The sequence below is a fragment of the Carica papaya genome, chromosome 1 (genome assembly GCF_054855325.1).
Source record: "Carica papaya isolate Zhongbai chromosome 1, ASM5485532v1, whole genome shotgun sequence".
Classification (NCBI taxonomy): Eukaryota; Viridiplantae; Streptophyta; class Magnoliopsida; order Brassicales; family Caricaceae; genus Carica; species Carica papaya.
In genome coordinates, this window is record NC_142309.1 from 14,434,970 (window position 1) to 14,453,360 (window position 18,391).

The 18,391-nt window shown below is 45.6% G+C and overlaps 2 non-coding genes and 19 pseudogenes across 2 annotated transcripts; all 21 read right to left on the bottom strand.

The window, feature by feature from the left end:
* Positions 1 to 47: 47 nt before the first annotated feature.
* On the bottom strand, positions 48 to 166 carry LOC148269712 (5S ribosomal RNA; annotated as a pseudogene).
* An 887-nt stretch (positions 167 to 1,053) lies between these two features.
* LOC148269713 (5S ribosomal RNA) lies at positions 1,054 to 1,172 on the bottom strand (annotated as a pseudogene).
* Positions 1,173 to 1,846: 674 nt separating this feature from the next.
* Positions 1,847 to 1,964, bottom strand: LOC148269714 (5S ribosomal RNA; annotated as a pseudogene).
* Positions 1,965 to 2,169: 205 nt separating this feature from the next.
* LOC148269715 (5S ribosomal RNA) lies at positions 2,170 to 2,288 on the bottom strand (annotated as a pseudogene).
* A 204-nt stretch (positions 2,289 to 2,492) lies between these two features.
* On the bottom strand, positions 2,493 to 2,611 carry LOC148269716 (5S ribosomal RNA; annotated as a pseudogene).
* A 560-nt stretch (positions 2,612 to 3,171) lies between these two features.
* LOC148269717 (5S ribosomal RNA) lies at positions 3,172 to 3,285 on the bottom strand (annotated as a pseudogene).
* Positions 3,286 to 4,815: 1,530 nt separating this feature from the next.
* LOC148269718 (5S ribosomal RNA) lies at positions 4,816 to 4,934 on the bottom strand. The gene has a single exon (XR_015816306.1). It is a non-coding gene; the product is annotated as a 5S ribosomal RNA (ribosomal RNA).
* Positions 4,935 to 5,501: 567 nt separating this feature from the next.
* On the bottom strand, positions 5,502 to 5,620 carry LOC148269719 (5S ribosomal RNA; annotated as a pseudogene).
* A 379-nt stretch (positions 5,621 to 5,999) lies between these two features.
* Positions 6,000 to 6,118, bottom strand: LOC148269720 (5S ribosomal RNA; annotated as a pseudogene).
* A 1,060-nt stretch (positions 6,119 to 7,178) lies between these two features.
* LOC148269721 (5S ribosomal RNA) lies at positions 7,179 to 7,297 on the bottom strand (annotated as a pseudogene).
* Positions 7,298 to 7,504: 207 nt separating this feature from the next.
* Positions 7,505 to 7,623, bottom strand: LOC148269722 (5S ribosomal RNA; annotated as a pseudogene).
* A 965-nt stretch (positions 7,624 to 8,588) lies between these two features.
* On the bottom strand, positions 8,589 to 8,707 carry LOC148269723 (5S ribosomal RNA; annotated as a pseudogene).
* A 206-nt stretch (positions 8,708 to 8,913) lies between these two features.
* LOC148269724 (5S ribosomal RNA) lies at positions 8,914 to 9,032 on the bottom strand (annotated as a pseudogene).
* Positions 9,033 to 9,567: 535 nt separating this feature from the next.
* LOC148269725 (5S ribosomal RNA) lies at positions 9,568 to 9,686 on the bottom strand (annotated as a pseudogene).
* Positions 9,687 to 9,892: 206 nt separating this feature from the next.
* LOC148269726 (5S ribosomal RNA) lies at positions 9,893 to 10,011 on the bottom strand (annotated as a pseudogene).
* A 1,383-nt stretch (positions 10,012 to 11,394) lies between these two features.
* On the bottom strand, positions 11,395 to 11,513 carry LOC148269727 (5S ribosomal RNA; annotated as a pseudogene).
* Positions 11,514 to 11,720: 207 nt separating this feature from the next.
* LOC148269728 (5S ribosomal RNA) lies at positions 11,721 to 11,839 on the bottom strand (annotated as a pseudogene).
* A 205-nt stretch (positions 11,840 to 12,044) lies between these two features.
* Positions 12,045 to 12,163, bottom strand: LOC148269729 (5S ribosomal RNA; annotated as a pseudogene).
* Positions 12,164 to 14,651: 2,488 nt separating this feature from the next.
* LOC148269730 (5S ribosomal RNA) lies at positions 14,652 to 14,770 on the bottom strand (annotated as a pseudogene).
* Positions 14,771 to 17,234: 2,464 nt separating this feature from the next.
* LOC148269731 (5S ribosomal RNA) lies at positions 17,235 to 17,353 on the bottom strand (annotated as a pseudogene).
* Positions 17,354 to 17,817: 464 nt separating this feature from the next.
* Positions 17,818 to 17,936, bottom strand: LOC148269732 (5S ribosomal RNA). The gene has a single exon (XR_015816401.1). It is a non-coding gene; the product is annotated as a 5S ribosomal RNA (ribosomal RNA).
* Between the last annotated feature and the right edge of the window lie 455 nt (positions 17,937 to 18,391).

The following is an 18,391-nucleotide window of genomic DNA, read 5'->3' on the forward strand; positions in this document are numbered from 1 at the left end:
CATAATTTTAGTCGCGTGTAACGTAGAACGACTCGTCTGAAAGAAAATTGGTGCGACACGAGGACTTCCCAGGAGGTAACCAATCCAAGTACTTCTCTCGCCCAAGCACACTTAACTACGGAGTTCTAATGGGATCCGGTGCATTAGTGCTGGTATGATCGCACCTGTTTAATTTCGCGCTGCAAATACATACACTCCTTCTCCTTTCTTCCCCCTCCCGTCATTTGTTTCCTTGTGCGTGTGCACTGCACTTCCCGTTCTCGTTCAAATATCAAGTAAAATGCCATGGCGCCGTGACTCACATTTGCGAATAAACCTGTGGACCATAATTCAAGTCGCGCGTAACATCGAAAGAATTATCTACAAAAAAATGGGTGCAACACGAGGACTTCCCAAGAAAATGGGTGAAATATAAGGACTTCGCAGGAGGTCACCCATCCTAGTATTACTCTCGCCCAAACACCCTTAACTTGCGGAGTTCTGATAGAATCCGTTGCATTAGTTATGGTATGATCGCTCATGTTTCATTCTGCGTTGTAAATACATACACTCTTTCTCCTTCCATCCCCCCTTCCGTCATTTGTTTCCTTGTGCGTGCACTCTGCATCTCTCATTCTCGTTCTAATATCAAGTAAAATACCCCGGCACCATGACTCACCTTTTCGAATGAATCAGCAGATCATAATTCCATTCGCGCGCAACGTCGAACGACCCATCCAAAAAAATATGGGTACAACACGAGGACGTCCCAGGAGGTCACCCATCCGATTACTACTCTCGCCCAAACATATTTAACTGCGGAGTTCTGATGGAATACGGTGCATTAGTGCTGATATGATAGTACCTCTTTCATTTTTTCGCTGCAAATACATACACTTCTTCTCCTTTCTTCCCCCTCCCGTCATTTGTTTCCTGGTGCGTTCACACTTCACCTCTCCTTCTCGTTCTAATATCATTTAAAATGCCCCTGTGTCTTGACTCACATTTGCGTATAAACCAGCGGATCATAGTTCTAGTCGCGCGTAACGTCAAACAACCCATCTAATAAAAAGATGGGTGCAACACGAGAACTTCCCAGGAGGTAACCCATCCTTGTACTACTTTTGCCAAAGCACACTTAACTCCGGAGTTCTGATGAGATCTGGTGTATTTGTGCTGGTATGATCGCACATGTTTCATTTGGTGCTGAATATACATACACTCCTTCTCCTTCCCTCCCCCCTCCCATCATTTGTTTCCTTGTGCGGAGTTCAGATGGGATCCGGTGCATAAGTCCTGGTATGATCGCACCTGTTTAATTTCGCGCGGTAAATACATATACTCCTTCTCCTTTCTTCCCCCTCCTGTCATTTGTTTCTTTGTGCGTGCGCACTGTACCTCCTGTTCTCGTTCAAATATTAAATAAAATGCCACGGTGCCGTGACTCATATTTGCAAATAAACCTGCAGACCATAATTCAAGTCGCGCGTAACGTCGAAAGAATCATCTGTAAAAAAATAGGTGTAACACGAGGACTTCCCAAGAAAATGGGTGAAATATAAGGACTTCGCAGGAGGTCACCCATCCTAGTACTACTCTCGCCCAAGCACCCTTAACTTGCCGAGTTATGATAGAATCCGTTGCATTAGTTCTGGTATGATCGCTCATGTTTCATTATGCGCTGTAAATACATACACTCTTTCTCCTTCTATCCCCCCTCCCGTCATTTGTTTCCTTTTACGGACATCTCTCCTTCTCGTTCTAATATCAAGTAAATTGCCCCGGCACCGTGACTCACCTTTGCGAATGAACCAATGGATCATAATTCTATTCGCGCGTAACGTCGAACGACCCATCCGAAAAAAAATGTGTGCAACACGAGGACTTCCAAGGAGGTCACCCATCCGAGTACTACTCTCGCCCAATCACACTTAACGCGGAGTTCTGATGGGATCCGGTGCATTAGTGCTGGTATGATCGCACCTGTTTCATTTCGCACTGCAAATACATACACTCCTTCTCCTTTCTTCCCCCTCCCGTCATTTGTTTCCTAGTGCGTTCACACTTCACCTCTCCATCTCATTCTAATATCAATTAAAATGCCCCTGCGTCTTGACTCGCATTTACGTATAGACAACCTAACTGTAGTTCTAGTCACGCATAACGTCGAACGACCCATCTGACAAAAAAAGGGTGCAACACGAGAACTTCCCAGGAGGTAACCCATCCTTGTACTACTTTCGCCAAAGCACACTTAACTGCGGAGTTCTGATGGGATCCGGTGCATTTGTGCAGGTATGATCGCGCCTGTTTCATTTCATGCTGAAAATACATACACTCCTTCTCCTTTCCTCCCCCTCCCATCATTTGTTTCCTTGTGCGTTCACATTGCACCTCTCCTTCTCGTTCTAATATTGATTAAAATGCCCCTGCTTCTTGACTCACATTTGCGTATAAACCAGCGGACCATAGTTCCAGTCGCGTGTAAAGTCGAACGACCCGTCTGAAAAAAATTTGTGCGACACGAGGATTTCCCAGGAGGTCACCTATCTGAGTACTACTCTCGCCCAAGCACACTTAACTGCGGAGTTTTGATGGGATCCGGTGCATTAGTGCTGGTATGATCTCACCTGTTTAATTTCGCGATACAAATACATACACTCTTTCTCCTTTCTTCCCACTCCCATCATTTGTTTGCTTATGCGTGCGCACTGCACCTCTCGTTCTCGTTCAAATATTAAGTAAAATGCCATGGCGCCGTGACTCACATTTGCGAATAAACTTGCGGACCATAATTCAAGTCGCGCGTAACGTCGAAAGAATCATCTGCAAAAAAATGGGTGCAACACGAGGACTTCCCAAGAAAATGGGTAAAATATAAATACTTCGCAGCGGGTCACCTATCCTAGTACTACTCTCGCCCAAGCACCCTTAACTTGCGGAGTTCTGATAGAATCCGTTGCATTAGTTATGGTATGATCGCTCATGTTTCATTCTGCGCTGCAAATATATACACTCTTTCTCCTTCCATCCCTCTACCGTCATTTGTTTCCTTGTGCGTGCACTCTGCATCTCTCCTTCTCGTTCCAATATCAAGTAAAATGCCCTGGCACCGTAACTCACCTTTGCGAATGAACCAGCGGATCATAATTCAATTCGTGCGTAACGTCGAACGACCCATCTGAAAAAAAATGGGTGCAACACGAGGACTTCCCAGGAGGTCACCCATCCGATTACCACTCTCGCCCAAGCACACTTAACTGCGAAGTTCAGATCCGGTGCATTAGTGCTGGTATGATCGCACCTGTTTAATTTCGCGCTATAAATACATACACTCCTTCTCCTTTCTTTCCCCTCCCGTCATTTGTTTCCTGGTGCGTTCACACTTCACATCTCCGTCTCGTTCTAATATAAATTAAAATGCCCCTGCGTCCTGACTCACATTTGCGTATAAATCAGCGGACCATAGTTCCAGTCGCGTGTAACGTCGAACGACCCATCTGAAAAAAAAAATGGGTTCAACACGAGAACTTCCCAAGAGGTAACCCTTCCTTGTACTACTTTCGCCAAAGCACACTTAATTGCAGAGTTCTGATAGGATCCGGTGCATTTGTGCTGGTATGATCGCGCCTGTTTCATTTGGTGCTGAAAATACATACACTCCTTCTCCTTCCCTCCCCCCTCCCATCTTTTGTTTCCTTGTGCGTTCACACTGCACCTCTCTTTCTTGTTCTAATATCGATTAAAATGCCCCTACTTCTTGACTCACATTTGCGTATAAACCAGCGGACCATTGGTCCAGTCGTGCGTAACATCGAACGACCCGTCTGAAAAAAATTGGTTCCACACGACGACTTTCCAGGAGGTCACCCATCCGAGTACTACTCTCGCCCAAGCACACTTAACTGTGGAGTTATCATGGGATCCGGTGCATTAGTGCTGGTATGAGCGCACCTGTTTAATTTCGCGCTGCAAATACATACACTCTTTCTCCTTTCTTCTCCCTCCCATCATTTGTTTGCTTGTGCGTGCGCACTGCACCTCCCGTTCTCGTTCAAATATCAAGTTAAATGCCACAGCGTCGTGACTCACATTTGCGTATAAACCTGCGGAACATAATTCAAGTCGCGCTTAACGTTGAAAGAATCATCTGCAAAAAAATGGGTGCAACACGAGGACTTCCCAAGAAAATGGGTGAAATATAAGGACTTCGCAGGAGGTCACCCATCCGAGTACCACTCTTTCCCAAGCACACTTAACTGCGAAGTTCAGGTCCGGTGCATAAGTGCTGGTATGATCGCACCTCTTTAATTTCGCGCTGCAAATACATACACTCCTTCTTCTTTCTTCTCCCTCCCGTCATTTGTTTCCTGGTGCGTTCACACTTCACCTCTCCTTCTCGTTCTAATATCAATTAAAATGCCCCTATATCTTGACTCACATTTGCGTATAAACAAGCGGACCATAGTTCCAGTCGCGCGTAACATCGAACGACCCATCTGAAAAAAAAATGGGTGCAACAAGAGAACTTCCCAGGAGGTAACGCATCCTTATACTACTTTCGCCAAAGCACAATTAACTGCGGAGTTCTGATGGTATCTGGTGCATTTGTGCTGGTGTGATCGCACCTGTTTCATTTCGTGCTGAAAATACATACACTCCTTCTCCTTCCCTCCCCCCTCCCATCATTTGTTTCCTTGTGCGTTCACAGTACACCTCTCCTTTTCGTTCTAATATCGATTAAAATGCCCCTGCTTCTTAACTCACATTTGCGTATAAACCAGCGGACCATAGCTCCAGTCGCGCGTAACGTCGAACGACCCATATGAAAAATAATTGGTGCGACACGAGTACTTCCAAGGAGGTCACCCATCCGAGTACTACTCTCGCCCAAGCACACTTAACTGCGGAGTTCTGATGGGATCCGGTGCTTTAGTGCTGGTATAATCGCATCAATTTAATTTCGCGCTGCAAATATATACACTCCATCTCCTTTCTTACCCCCCCACCTCGGTCATTTTTTTCCTTGTGCGTGCGCACTGCACCTCCCATTCTCATTCAAATATCAAGTAAAATGCCACGGTGTCGTGACTCACATTTGCGAATAAACCTGCGGACCATAATTCAAGTCGCGCGTAATGTCGAAAGAATCATCTGCAAAAAAATGGGTGTAACACGAGGACTTCCCAAGAAAATGGGTGAAATATAAGGACTTCGCAGGAGGTCACCCATCCTAGTACTACTCTCGCCCAAACACCCTTAACTTGAGGAGTTTTAGATAGAATACGTTGCATTAGTGCTGGTATGATCACTCATGTTTCATTATGCGCTGCAAATACATACACTCTTTCTCTTTCTATCCCCACTCCCGTCATTTGTTTCCTTGTGCGTCCACTCTACATCTCTCCTTTTCGTTCTAATATCAAATAACATGCCTGGGCACCGTGACTCACCTTTCCGAATGAACCAGCGGTTTATAATTTCATTCACGCGTAACGTCGAACTACCCATCCAATAAAAAATGGGTGCAACACGAGGACTTCCCAGGAAGTCACCCATCCGAGTACTACTCTCGCCTAAGCACACTTAAATGCGTAGTTCTGATGGGATCTGGTGCATTAGTGGTGGTATGATCGCACCTGTTTAATTGCGCGCTGCAAATACATACACTCCTTCTCCTTTCTTCCCAAGAAAATGGGTGAAATATAAGGACTTCGCAGGAGTTCACCCATCCTAGTACTACTCTCACCCAAGCACCCTTAACTTGCAGAGTTCTAATAGAATCCGTTGCATTAGTGCTGGTATGATCGCTCATGTTTCATTATGCGCTTCAAATACATACACTCTTTCTCCTTCCATTCCCCCCCCGTCATTTGTTTCCTTGTGCGTGCACTCTGCATTTCTCTTTCTCGTTTTAATATCAAGTAAAATGCCCCGGCACCGTGACTCACCTTTTCGAATGAACCAGCGGCTCATAATTCCATTCGCGCGTAACGTTGAACGACCCATCCAAAAAAATATGGGTGCAACACGAGGACTTCCCAGGAGGTAACCCATCCTTGTACTACTTTCGCCAAAGCACACTTAACTGCGGAGTTCTGATGGGATCTGGTGCATTAGTGCTGGTATGATTGCACCTGTTTAATTGCGCGCTGCAAATACATAGACTCTTTCTCCTTTCTTCCCAAGAAAATGGATGAAATATAAGGACTTGGCAGGAGGTCACCCATCGTAGTACTACTCTCGCCCAAGCACCCTTAATTTGCAGAGTTCTAATAGAATCCATTGCATTAGTGATGGTATGATCGCTCATGTTTCATTATTCGCTGCAAATACATACATTCTTTCTCCTTCCATTCCCCCTCCCGTCATTTGTTTCCTGGTGCGTTCACACTTCACCTCTCCTTCTCGTTCTAATATCAATTAAAATGCCCCTGTATCTTGACTCACATTTGCGTATAAACCAGTGGACCATAGTTTCAGTCGCGCGTAACATCGAACGACCCATCTGAAAAAAAAATAGATGAAACACGAGAACTTCCCAGGACGTAACCCATCCTTGTACTACTTTTGCCAAAGCACACTAAACTGCAGAGTTCTGATGGGATCCGGTGCATTAGTGCTGGTATGATCGAACCAGTTTAATTTCAAGCTGCAAATACATACACTCCTTCTCATTTCTTCCCTCTCCCGTCATTTGTTTCCTTGTGCGTGCGTACTGCACCTCCCGTTCTCGTTCTAATATCAAGTAAAATGCCACAGTGTCGTGGCTCACATTTGTGAATAAACCTGCGGACCATATATCAAGTCGCGCGTAACATCGAAAGAATCAATTGTAAAAAAATGGGTGCAACACGAGGACTTCCCAAGAAAATGGGTGAAATATAAGGACTTCGCAGGAGGTCACCCATCCTAGTACTACTCTCGCCCAAGCACCCTTAACTGCGGAGTTCTGATAGAATCTGTTGCATTAGTGTTGGTATGATCGATCATGTTTCATTCTGCGCTGCAAATACATACACTCTTTCTCCTTCCATCCCCCCTCCCGTCATTTGGTTTCTTTTGCGTGCACTCTTCATCTCTCCTTCTCATTCTAATATCAAGAAAAATGTCCCGGCACCGTGACTCACCTTTGCGAATGAACCAGCTGTTCATAATTTCATTCGCGCATAACGTCGAACGACCCATCTGAAAAAATATGGGTGCAACACGAGGACTTTTTAGGAGGTCACCCATCCGAGTACTACTCTCGCCCAAGCACACTTAACTGCGGAGTTCTGATGGGATACGGTGCATTAGTACTGGTATGATCGTACCTCTTTCATTTTTTCGCTGCAAATACATACACTCATTCTCCTTTCTTCCCCCTCCCGTCATTTGTTTCCTGGTGCGTTCACACTTCACCTCTCCTTCTCGTTCTAATATCATTTAAAATGCCTCTGCATCTTGACCCAAATTTGCGTATAAACCAGTGGACCATAGTTCCAGTCACGGGTAACGTCGAACGACCCATCTGAAAAATAAATGGGTGCAACACGAGAACTTCCCAGGAGGTAACCCATCCTAGTGCTACTTTCGCCAAAGCACACTTAACTGCGGAGTTCTGATGAGATCTGGTGAATTTGTGCCGGTATGATCGCACCTGTTTCATTTGGTGCTGAAAATACATACACTCCTTCTCCTTCCTTCCCCCCTCCCATCATTTGTTTCTTTGTGCGGAGTTCAGATGGGATCTGGTGCATTAGTGCTGGTATGATCGCACCTGTTTAATTTCGCTCTGCGAATACATATACTCCTCCTTTCTTCCCCCTCCCGTCATTTGTTTCCTTGTGCGTGCGCACTGCACCTCCCGTTCTCGTTCAGATATTAAGTAAAATGCCACAGCGCCGTGACTCACATTTGCGAATAAAACTGCGGACCATAATTCAAGTCGCGCGTAACGTCGAAAGAATCATCTGCAAAAAAATGGGTGAAATATAATGACTTCACAGGAGGTCACCCATCCTACTACTACTCTCGCCCAAGCACCCTTAACTTGCGGAGTTATGATAGAATCCGTTGCATTAGTTCTGGTATGATCGCTCATGTTTCATTCTGCGTTGCAAATACATACACTCTTTCTCCTTCCATCCCCCCTCCCGTCATTTGTTTCCTTTTACGGACATCTCTCCTTCTCGTTCTAATATCAAGTAAATTGCCCCGGCACCGTGACTCACCTTTGCGAATGAACCAGCGGATCATAATTCCATTCGCACGTAACGTAGAACGACCCATCCGAAAAAAAATGGGTACAACACGAGGACTTCCCAAGAGGTAACCCATCTGAGTACAACTCTTGCCCAAGCAAACTTAACTGCGGAGTTCTGATATGATCTGATGCATTAATGCTGGTGTGATCGCACCAGTTTCATTTCGCGCTGCAAATACATACACTCCTCCTTTCTTCCCCCTCCCGTCATTTGTTTCCTGGTGCGTTCACACTTCACCTCTCCTTCTCATTCTAATATCAATTAAAATGCCCCTGCTTCTTGACTCACATTTGCGTATTAACCAGCGGACCGTAGTTCCAGTCGAGTGTAACGTCAAACGACCCATCTGAAAAAAAAAAATTAGTGCAACACGAGAACTTTCCAGGAGGTAACCCATCCTTGTACTACTTTCGCCAAAGCACACTTAACTGTGGAGTTTCGATGGGTTCCAGTGCATTTGTGCTGGTATGATCGCACCTGTTTCATTTAGTGCTGAAAATACATACACTCCTTCTCCTTCCCTCCCCCCTCCCACCATTTGTTTCCTTGTGCGTTCACACTGCACCTCTCATTCTCGTTCTAATATCGATTAAAATGCCCCTGCTTCTTTACTCACATTTGCGTATAAACCACCGGACCATAGTTCCATTCGCGTGTAATGTCAAACGACCCGTCTGAAAAAAAATTGGTGCGACACGAAGAATTCCCAAGAGGTCACCCATCCGAGTGCTACTCTCGCCCAAGCACACTTAACTGCGGAGTTTTGATGCGATCCGGTGCATTAGTGCTGGCATGATCGCAACTGCTTAATACATACACTCCTTCTCATTTTTTCCCCCTCTCGTCATTTGTTTGCTTGTGCGTGCGCACTGCACCTCCCGTTCTTGTTCAAATGTCACGGCGCCGTGACTCATATTTGCGAATAAACCTGCGTACCATAATTCAAGTCGCCTGTAACATCGAAAGAATCATCTGCAAAAAAATGGGTGCAACACGAGGACTTCCCAAGAAAATGGGTGAAATATAAGGACTTCGCAAGAGGTCACCCATCCTAGTACAACTCTAGCCCAAGCACCCTTAACTTGCGGAGTTCTGATAGAATCCGTTGCATTAGTGCTGGTATGATCGCTCATGTTTCATTCTGCGCTGTAAATACATACACTCTTTCTCGTTCCATCCCCCTTCCCGTCATTTGTTTCCTTGTGCTTGCACTCTGCATCTCTCCTTCTCGTTCTAATATCAAGTAAAATGCCCCGGCACCGTGACTCACCTTTGCGAATGAACCAGCGGTTCATAATTCCATTCGCGCGTAACGTCGAACGACCCATCCAAAAAAAAATGGATACAACACGAGGACTTCCCAGGAGGTCACCCAACCGAGTACTACTCTCGCCCAAGCACACTTAACTGCGGAGTTTTGATGGGAACCGGTGCATTAGTGCTGGTATGATCGCGCCAGATTCACTATGCGCTGGAAATACATACACTCCTTCTCCTTTCTTCCCCCTCCCGTCATTTGTTTCCTGGTGCGTTCACACTTCACCTCTCCTTCTCGTTCTAATATCAATTAAAATGCCCCTGCGTCTTGACTCACATTTGCGTATAAACCAGCAGATCATAGTTCCAGTCGCGAGTAATGTCGAACGACCCATCTGAAAAAAAAATGGGTGCAACACGAGAACTTCCCAGGAGGTAACCCATCCTTGTACTACTTTCGCCAAAGCACACTTAACTGCAGAGTTCTGATGGGAACCGGTGCATTAGTGCTGGTATGATCGCACCTGTTTCATTTCGCACTGCAAATACATACACTCCTTCTCCTTTCTTCCCCCTCCCGTCATTTGTTTCCTAGTGCGTTCACACTTCACCTCTCCATCTCGTTCTAATATCAATTAAAATGCCCCTGCGTCTTGACTCGCATTTGCGTATAGACAACCTGACTGTAGTTTTAGTCACGAATAACGTCGAACGACCCATCTGAAAAAAAAAATGGGTGCAACACGAGATCTTCTCAGGAGTTAACCCATCATTGTACTACATTCGCCAAATCACACTTAACTGCGGAGTTCTGTTGGGATCCGATGCATTTTTGCTAGTATGATCGCACCTGTTTCATTTCGCGCTACAAATACATACACTCCTCCTTCCCCCCCCTTTCCATTATTTGTTTCCTTGTGCGTTCACACTGCACCTCTTCTTCTTGTTCTAATATCAATTAAAATGCCCCTGATTCGTGACTCACATTTGTGTATAAACCTGCGGACCATAATTCAAGTCGCGCGTAACATCGAAAAAATCATCTGTAAAAAATTGGGTGTAACACGAGGACTTCCCAAGAAAATGGGTGAAATATAAGGACTTCGCAGGAGGTCACCCATCCTAGTACTACTCTCACCCAAGCACCCTTAACTTGACGAGTTCAGATAGAATATGTTGCATTAGTGCTGGTATGATCGCTGATGTTTCATTATGCACTGCAAATACATACACTCTTTCTCCTTCCATCCCCCCTCCCGTCATTTGTTTCCTTGTGTGTCCACTCTGCATCTCTCCCTCTCGTTCTAATATCAAATAACATGCCCCGGCACCATGACTCACCTTTCCGAATGAACCAGCGGTTCATAATTCCATTCGCGCGTAACGTCGAACGACCCATCAAAAAAAAAAAGGGTGTAACACGAGAACATCCCAGGAAGTCACCCATCCGAGTACTACTCTCGCCCAAGCACACTTAAATGCGGAGTTCTGATGGGATATGGGGCATTAGGGCTGGTATGATCGCACCTGTTTAATTCTGCGCTACAAATACATACACTCTTTCTCCTTTCTTCCCAAGAAAATGGGTGAAATATAAGGACTTCACAGGAGGTCACCCATCGTAGTACTACTCTCGCCCAAACACTCTTAACTTGCAGAGTTCTAATAGAATCCGTTGCATTAGTGCTGGTATGCTCGCTCATGTTTCATTCTGCGCTGCAAATACATACACTCTTTCTCCTTCCATCTCCCCTCCCGTCATTTGTTTCCTTGTGCGTGCACTCTGCATCTCTCCTTCTCGTTTTAATATCAAGTAAAATACCCCGTCACCGTGACTCACCTTTGCGAATGAACCAGCGGTTCATAATTCCATTCGCTCGTAACGTCAAATGACCCATCCGAGAAAAAATGGGTACATCACGAGGAATTCCCAGGAGGTCACCCATCCGAGTAATACTCTCGCCCAAGCAAACTTAACTGCAGAGTTCTGATAGGATCCAGTGCATTAGTGCTGGTATGATCGCACTTGTTTCATTTCGCGCTGCAAATACATACACTCCTTCTCCTTTCTTCCCCCTCCCGTCATTTGTTTCCTGGTGCGTTCACACTTCACCTCTCCTTCTCTTTCTAATATCAATTAAAATGCCCCTGCGTCTTGACTCACATTTGCGTATAAACCAGCGGACCATAGTTCCACACGTGCGTAACGTCGAACGACCCGTCTGAAAAAGAAAATGGATGCAACGCGAGAACTTCCCAGGAGGTAACCCATCCTTGTACTACTTTCGCCAAAGCACACTTAACTGCAGAGTTCTGATGGGATCCGGTGCATTTATGCTGGTATGATCGCACCTGTTTCTTTTCCGGTTGAAAATACATACACTCCTTCTCTTTCCCTCCCCCCCAAATCATTTGTTTCCTTGTGCATTCACACTGGACCTCTCATTCTCGTTCTAATATCGATTAAAATGCCCCTTCTTCTTGACTCACATTTGCCTATAAACCAGCGGACCATAATTCCAGTCGCGCGTAACGTCGAACGACCCGTCTGAAAGAAAATTGGTGGGACACGAGGACTTCCCAAGAGGTCACCCATTTGAGTACTACTCTCTCCCAAGCACACTTAACTACGGAGTTCTGATGGGATCCGGTGCATTAGTGCTGGTATCATCGCACCTGTTTAATTTCGCGCTGCAAATACATACACCCCTTCTCCTTTCTTTCCCCTCCCGTCATTTGTTTCCTTGTGTGTGCGTACTGCACCTCCCGTTGTCGTTCAAATATCAAGTAAAATGCTACGGCACCGTGACTCAAATTTGCGTATAAACCTGCAGACCATAATTCAAGTCGTGCGTAACGTCAAAAGAATCATCTGCAAAAAAAATTGGTGAAATATAAAGACTTCGCAGGAGGTCACCCATCCTAGTACTACTCTCGCCCAAGCATCCATAACTGCGGAGTTCTGATAGAATCCGTTGCATTAGTGCTGGTATGTTCGCTCACGTTTCATTCTGCGCTGCAAAAACATACACGTTTTCTCCTTCAATCCCCCCTCCCATCATTTGTTTCCTTGTGCGTGCACTATGCATCTCTCCTTCTCGTTCTAATATCAAGTAAAATGCCCCGACACCGTGACTCATTTGCGAATGAACCAGCGGTTCATAATTCCATTCGCGTGTAACGTGGAACGACTCATCCGAAAAAAAATGGATGCCACAAGAGGACTTCGCAGGAGGTCACCCATCCGAGTACTACTCTCGCCCAAACACACTTAACTACGGAGTTCTTATGGGATCCGCTGCAAATACATACATTCCTATTCTTTCTTCCCCCTCCCGTCATTTGTTTCCTGGTGCGTTCACACTTCACCTCACCATCTCGTTCTAATATCAATTAAAATGCCCCTGCGTCATAACTCACATTTGCGTATAAACCAGCGGATCATAGTTCCAATCGCGCGTAACGTCGAACGACCCATCTGAAAAAAAAAGGGTGCAATACGAGAACTTCCCAGGAGGTAACCCATCCTTGTACTACTTTCGCCAAAGCACAATTAACTACGGATATATGATGGGATCCGGTGCATTTGTGCTGGTGTGATCGCAGCTGTTTCATTTCGTGCTGAAAATACATACACTCCTCCTTTCCTCTCCCCTCCCATTATTTGTTTCCTTGTGTGTTCACACTGCACCTCTCCTTCTCGTTCTAATATCGATTAAAATGCCCCTACTCCTTGACTCATATTTGCGTATAAACCAGCGGACCATAGTTCCAGTCGCGCGTAACGTCGAACGACCCGTCTGAAAAAAAATTGGTGCGACACGAGGACTTCCCAGGAGGTCACCCATTTGACATTACTCTCGCCCAAACACACTTAACTGCAGAGTATTGATGGGATCCGGTGCATTAGTGCTGGTATGATCGCAACTGTTTAATTTCGCGCTGCAAATACATACACTCCTCCTTTCTTCCCCCTCCCGTCATTTGTTTTCTTGTGCGTGTGCACTACACCTCTCGTTCTCGTTCTAATATCAAGTAAAATGCCGCGGCGTCGTGACTCACATTTGGGAATAAACCTGCGGACCATAATTCAAGTCGCGTGTAATGTCGAAAGAATCATCTGCAAAAAAATTGGAGCAACACAAGGACTTCCCAAGAAAATGGGTGAAATATAAGAACTTCGCAGGACGTCACCCATCCTAGTACTACTCTCGTCCAAGCACCCTTACCTGCGGAGTTATGATAGAATCCGTTGCATTAGTGATGGTATGATAGCACCTGTTTCTTTTCGTGCTGAAAATACATACACTCCTTCTCCTTCCCTCCCCCTCCCATCATTTGTTTGCTTGTGCGTTCACACTGCACCTCTTCTTCTCATTCTAATATCGATTAAAATGCCCCAGCTTCTTGACTCACATTTGCGTATAAACCAGCGGACCCAAATTCCAGTCGCACGTAACATCGAACGACCCTGTCTGAAAAAAAATTAGTGCGACGCGAGCACTTCCCAGCAGGTCACCCATCCGAGTACTACTCTAGCCCAAGCACACTTAACTACGAAGTTTTAAAGGGAACTAGTGCATTAGTGCTGGTATGATCGCACCTATTTAATTTCGCGCGGCAAATACATAAAATCCTTCTCCTTTCTTCCCCCTCCCGTCATTTGTTTCCTTGTGCGTGCGCACTGCACCTCCCGTTCTCGTTCTAATATCAAGTAAAATGCCACGGCACCGTGACTCACATTTGCGAATAAACCTACGGACCATAATACAAGTCGCGCTTAACGTCGAAAGAATCATCTGCAAAAAAATGGGTGTAACACGAGGACTTCCAAAGAAAATGGGTGAAATATAAGGACTTCGCAGGAGCTCACCCATCCTAGTACTACTCTCGCCAAAACATCCTTAACTTGCGGAGTTCTGATAGAATCCGTTGCATTAATTCTGGTATGATCGCTCATGTTTCATTCTGCGCTGCAAATACATACACTCTTTCTCCTTCCATCCCCCCTCCCGTCATTTGTTTCCTTGTGCTTGCACTCTGCATCTCTCCTTCTCGGTCTAATATCAAGTAAAATGCCCCAGCACCGTGACTCACCTTTGCGAATGAACCAGCGGTTCATAATTTCATTCGTGCGTAGTGTCGAACGACCCATCCGAAAAAAAATGGGTGCAACACGAGGACTTCCCAAGAGGTCACCCATCCGAGTACTACTCTCGCCAAAGCACACTTAAGTGCGGAGTTTTGATGGTATCCGATGCATTAGTGCTGGTATGATGGCACCTATTTAATTTTACGCTGCAAATACATACAATCCTTCTCCTTTCTTCCCCCTCCCATCGTTTGTTTCCTGGTGCGTTCACACTTCACCTCTCCTTCTCGTTCTAATATAAATTAAAATGCCCCTGCGTCTTGACTCACATTTACATATAAACCAGCGGACCATAGTTCCAGTCGCACTTAACGTCGAACGGCCCATCTGAAAAAAAAAAATGGGTGCAACACGAGAACTTCCCAGGAGGTAACCCATCCTTGTACTACTTTCGCCAAAGCAGCGGAGTACTGATGGGATCCGGTGCATTTGTGCTGGTATGATCACACCTGTTTCATTTCGCGCTGAAAATACATACACTCCTTCTCCTTCCCTCCCCCCTCCCATCATTTGTTTCCTTGTGCGTTCATGTTGCACCTCTCCTTCTCGTTCTAATATCAATTAAAATGCCTCTGCTTCTTTACTCACATTTGCGTATAAACAAGCGGACCATAGCTCCAGTCGGACGTAACGTCGAACGACCCGTATGAAAAAAAATTGGAGCGACATGAGGACTTCCCAAGAGGTCACCCATTCGAGTACTAGTCTCGCCCAAGCACACTTAACAGGGGAGTTTCTTATGGGATCCGGTGCATTATGGCTGGTATGATCGCAACTGTTTAATTTTGCGCTGTAAATACAGACACTCCTTCTCCTTTCTTCCCCCTCCCGTCATTTGCTTCCTTGTGCGTGCGCACTTCACCTCTCGTTCTCGTTTAAATATCAAGTAAAATGCCACAGCGCTGTGACTTACATTTGTGAATAAACCTGCAGACCATAATTCAAGTCGCGCGTAACGTCGAAATAATCATCTGCAAAAAAATGGGTGCAACACGAGGACTTCCCAAGAAAATGGGTGAAATATAAGGACTTCGCAGGAGGTCACCCATCCTAGTACTACTCTCGCCCAAGCACCCTTAACTTGCGGAGTTCTGATAGAATCCGTTGCATTAGTGCTGGTATGATCGCTCATGTTTCATTCTGCGCTGCAAATATATACACTCTTTCTCCTTCCATCCCCCCTCCCGTCATTTGTTTCCTTATGCGTGCACTCTGCATCTCTCATTCTCATTCTAATATCAAGTAAAATGTCGGGTGTAACGTCGAAAGAATCATCTGCAAAAAAATGGGTGCAACACGAGGGCTTCCCAAGAAAATGGGTGAAATATAAGGACTTCGCAGGAGGTCACCCATCCTAGTACTACTCTCGCCCAAGCACCCTTAACTTGCGGAGTTCTGATACAATCCGGTGCAGTTGTGCTGGTTTTATCGCACTTGTTTCATTTGGTGCTGAAAATACATACACTCCTTCTCCTTCCATCCCCACTCCCGTCATTTGTTTCCTTGTGCGTGCACTCTGCATCTCTCCTTCTCGTTCTAATATCAAGAAAAATGCCTCGGCACCGTGACTCACCTTTGCGAATGAACCAGCAGTTCATAATTCCATTCGCGCGTAACGTCGGAGGACCCATCCGAAAAAAAATGGGTGCGACACGATGACTTCGCAGGAAGTCACCCATCCAAGTACTACTCTCACCCAAGCACACTTAACAGGAGAGCTTCTTATGGGATCCGGTGCATTAGTGCTGGCATGATCGCAACTATTCAATTTCACGCTGCAAATATATACACTTCTTCTCCTTTCTTCCCCCACCCGTCATTTGTTTCCTTGTGCGTGCGCACTGCACCTCCCGTTCTCGTTCTAATATCAAGTAGAATGCCACGGCGCCGTGACTCACATTTGCGAATAAACCTGCGGACCATAATTCAAGTCGTGCATAACGTCAAAATAATCATCTGCAAAAAAATGGGTGCAACACGAGGACTTCCCAAGAAAATGGGTGAAATATAAGGACTTCGCAGGAGGTCACCCATCCTAGTACTACTCTCGCCCAAGCACCCTTAACTTGCGGAGTTCTGATAGAATCCGTTGCATTAGTGCTGGTATGATCGCTCATGTTTCATTCTGCGCTGCAAATATATACACTCTTTCTCCTTCCATCCCCCCTCCCGTCATTTGTTTCCTTATGCGTGCACTCTGCATCTCTCCTTCTCTTTCTAATATCAAGTAAAATGTCGAGCGTAACGTCAAAAGAATCATCTGCAAAAAAATGGGTGAAATATAAGGACTTCGCAGGAGGTCACCCATCCTAGTACTACTCTCACCCAAGCACCCTTAACTTGCGGAGTTCTGACAGAATCCGGTGCAGTTCTGCTGGTTTTATCGCACCTGTTTCATTTGGTGCTGAAAATACATACACTCCTTCTCCTTCCATCCCCACTCCCGTCATTTGTTTCCTTGTGCGTGCACTCTGCATCTCTCCTTCTCGTTCTAATATCAAGTAAAATGCCTCGGCACCGTGACTCACCTTTACGAATGAACAAGCGGTTCATAATTCCATTCGCGCGTAATGTCGAATGACCCATCCGAAAAAAAATGGGTGCGACACTATGACTTCCCAGGAGGTCACCCATCCAAGTCCTACTCTCGCCCAAGCACACTTAACTGCGGTGTTCTGATGGGATCCGGTGCATTAGTGCTGGTAGGATCGCACCTCTTTAATATCAAATAAAATGCCACGGCGCCGTGACTCACATTTGCGAATAAACCTACGGACCATAATTCAAATCGTGCGCAATGTCGAAAGAATCATCTGCAAAAAAATGGGTGCAACACGAGAACTTTCCAAGAAAATGGGTGAAATATAAGGACTTCGAAGGAGGTCACCCATCCTAGTACTACTCTCACCCAAACACCCTTAACTTGGGGAGTTCTAATAGAATTCGTTGCATAAGTTCTGGTATGATCGCTCATGTTTCATTTTGCGCTGCAAATACATACACTCTTTCTCCTTCCATCCCCCCTCCCGTCATTTGTTTCCTTGTGCGTGCACTCTGCGTCTCTCATTCTCGTTCTAATATCAAGTAAAATGCACCGGCACCGTGACTCACCATTACGAATGAACCAGTGGTTCATAATTCCATTCGTGCGTAACGTCGAAAGACCCATCTGAAAAAAAATGGGTGCAACACGAGGACTTCCCAGGAGGTCACCCATCCGAGTACTACTCTCGCCCAAGTACACTTGACTGCGGAGTTCTGATGGGATCCGGTGCATTAGTGCTGGTATGATCGCACCTATTTCATTTCGCGCTGCAAATACATACACTCCTTCTCATTTCTTTCCCCTCCTGTTATTTTTTTTTTGGTGCGTTCACACTTCACCTCTCTTTCTCGTTCTAATATCAATTAAATTGCCCATGCGTCTTGACTCACAGTTGCGTATAAACCAGCGGACCATAGTTTCAGTCGCGTATAACGTCGAACGACTCATCTGAAAAAAAAAATGGGTGCAACACGAGAACTTCCTAGGAGGTAACCCATCCTTGTACTACTTTTGCCAAAGCACACTTAACTGCAGAGTTCCGATCGGATCCGGTGCATTTGTGCAGGTATGATCGCGCTTGTTTCATTTTATGCTGAAAATACATACACTCCTTCTCCTTCCCTCCCCCCTCCCATCAATTGTTTCCTTGTTCGTTCATACTGCACCTCTCCTTCTCGTTCTCTTATCGATTAAAATGCCCATGCTTCT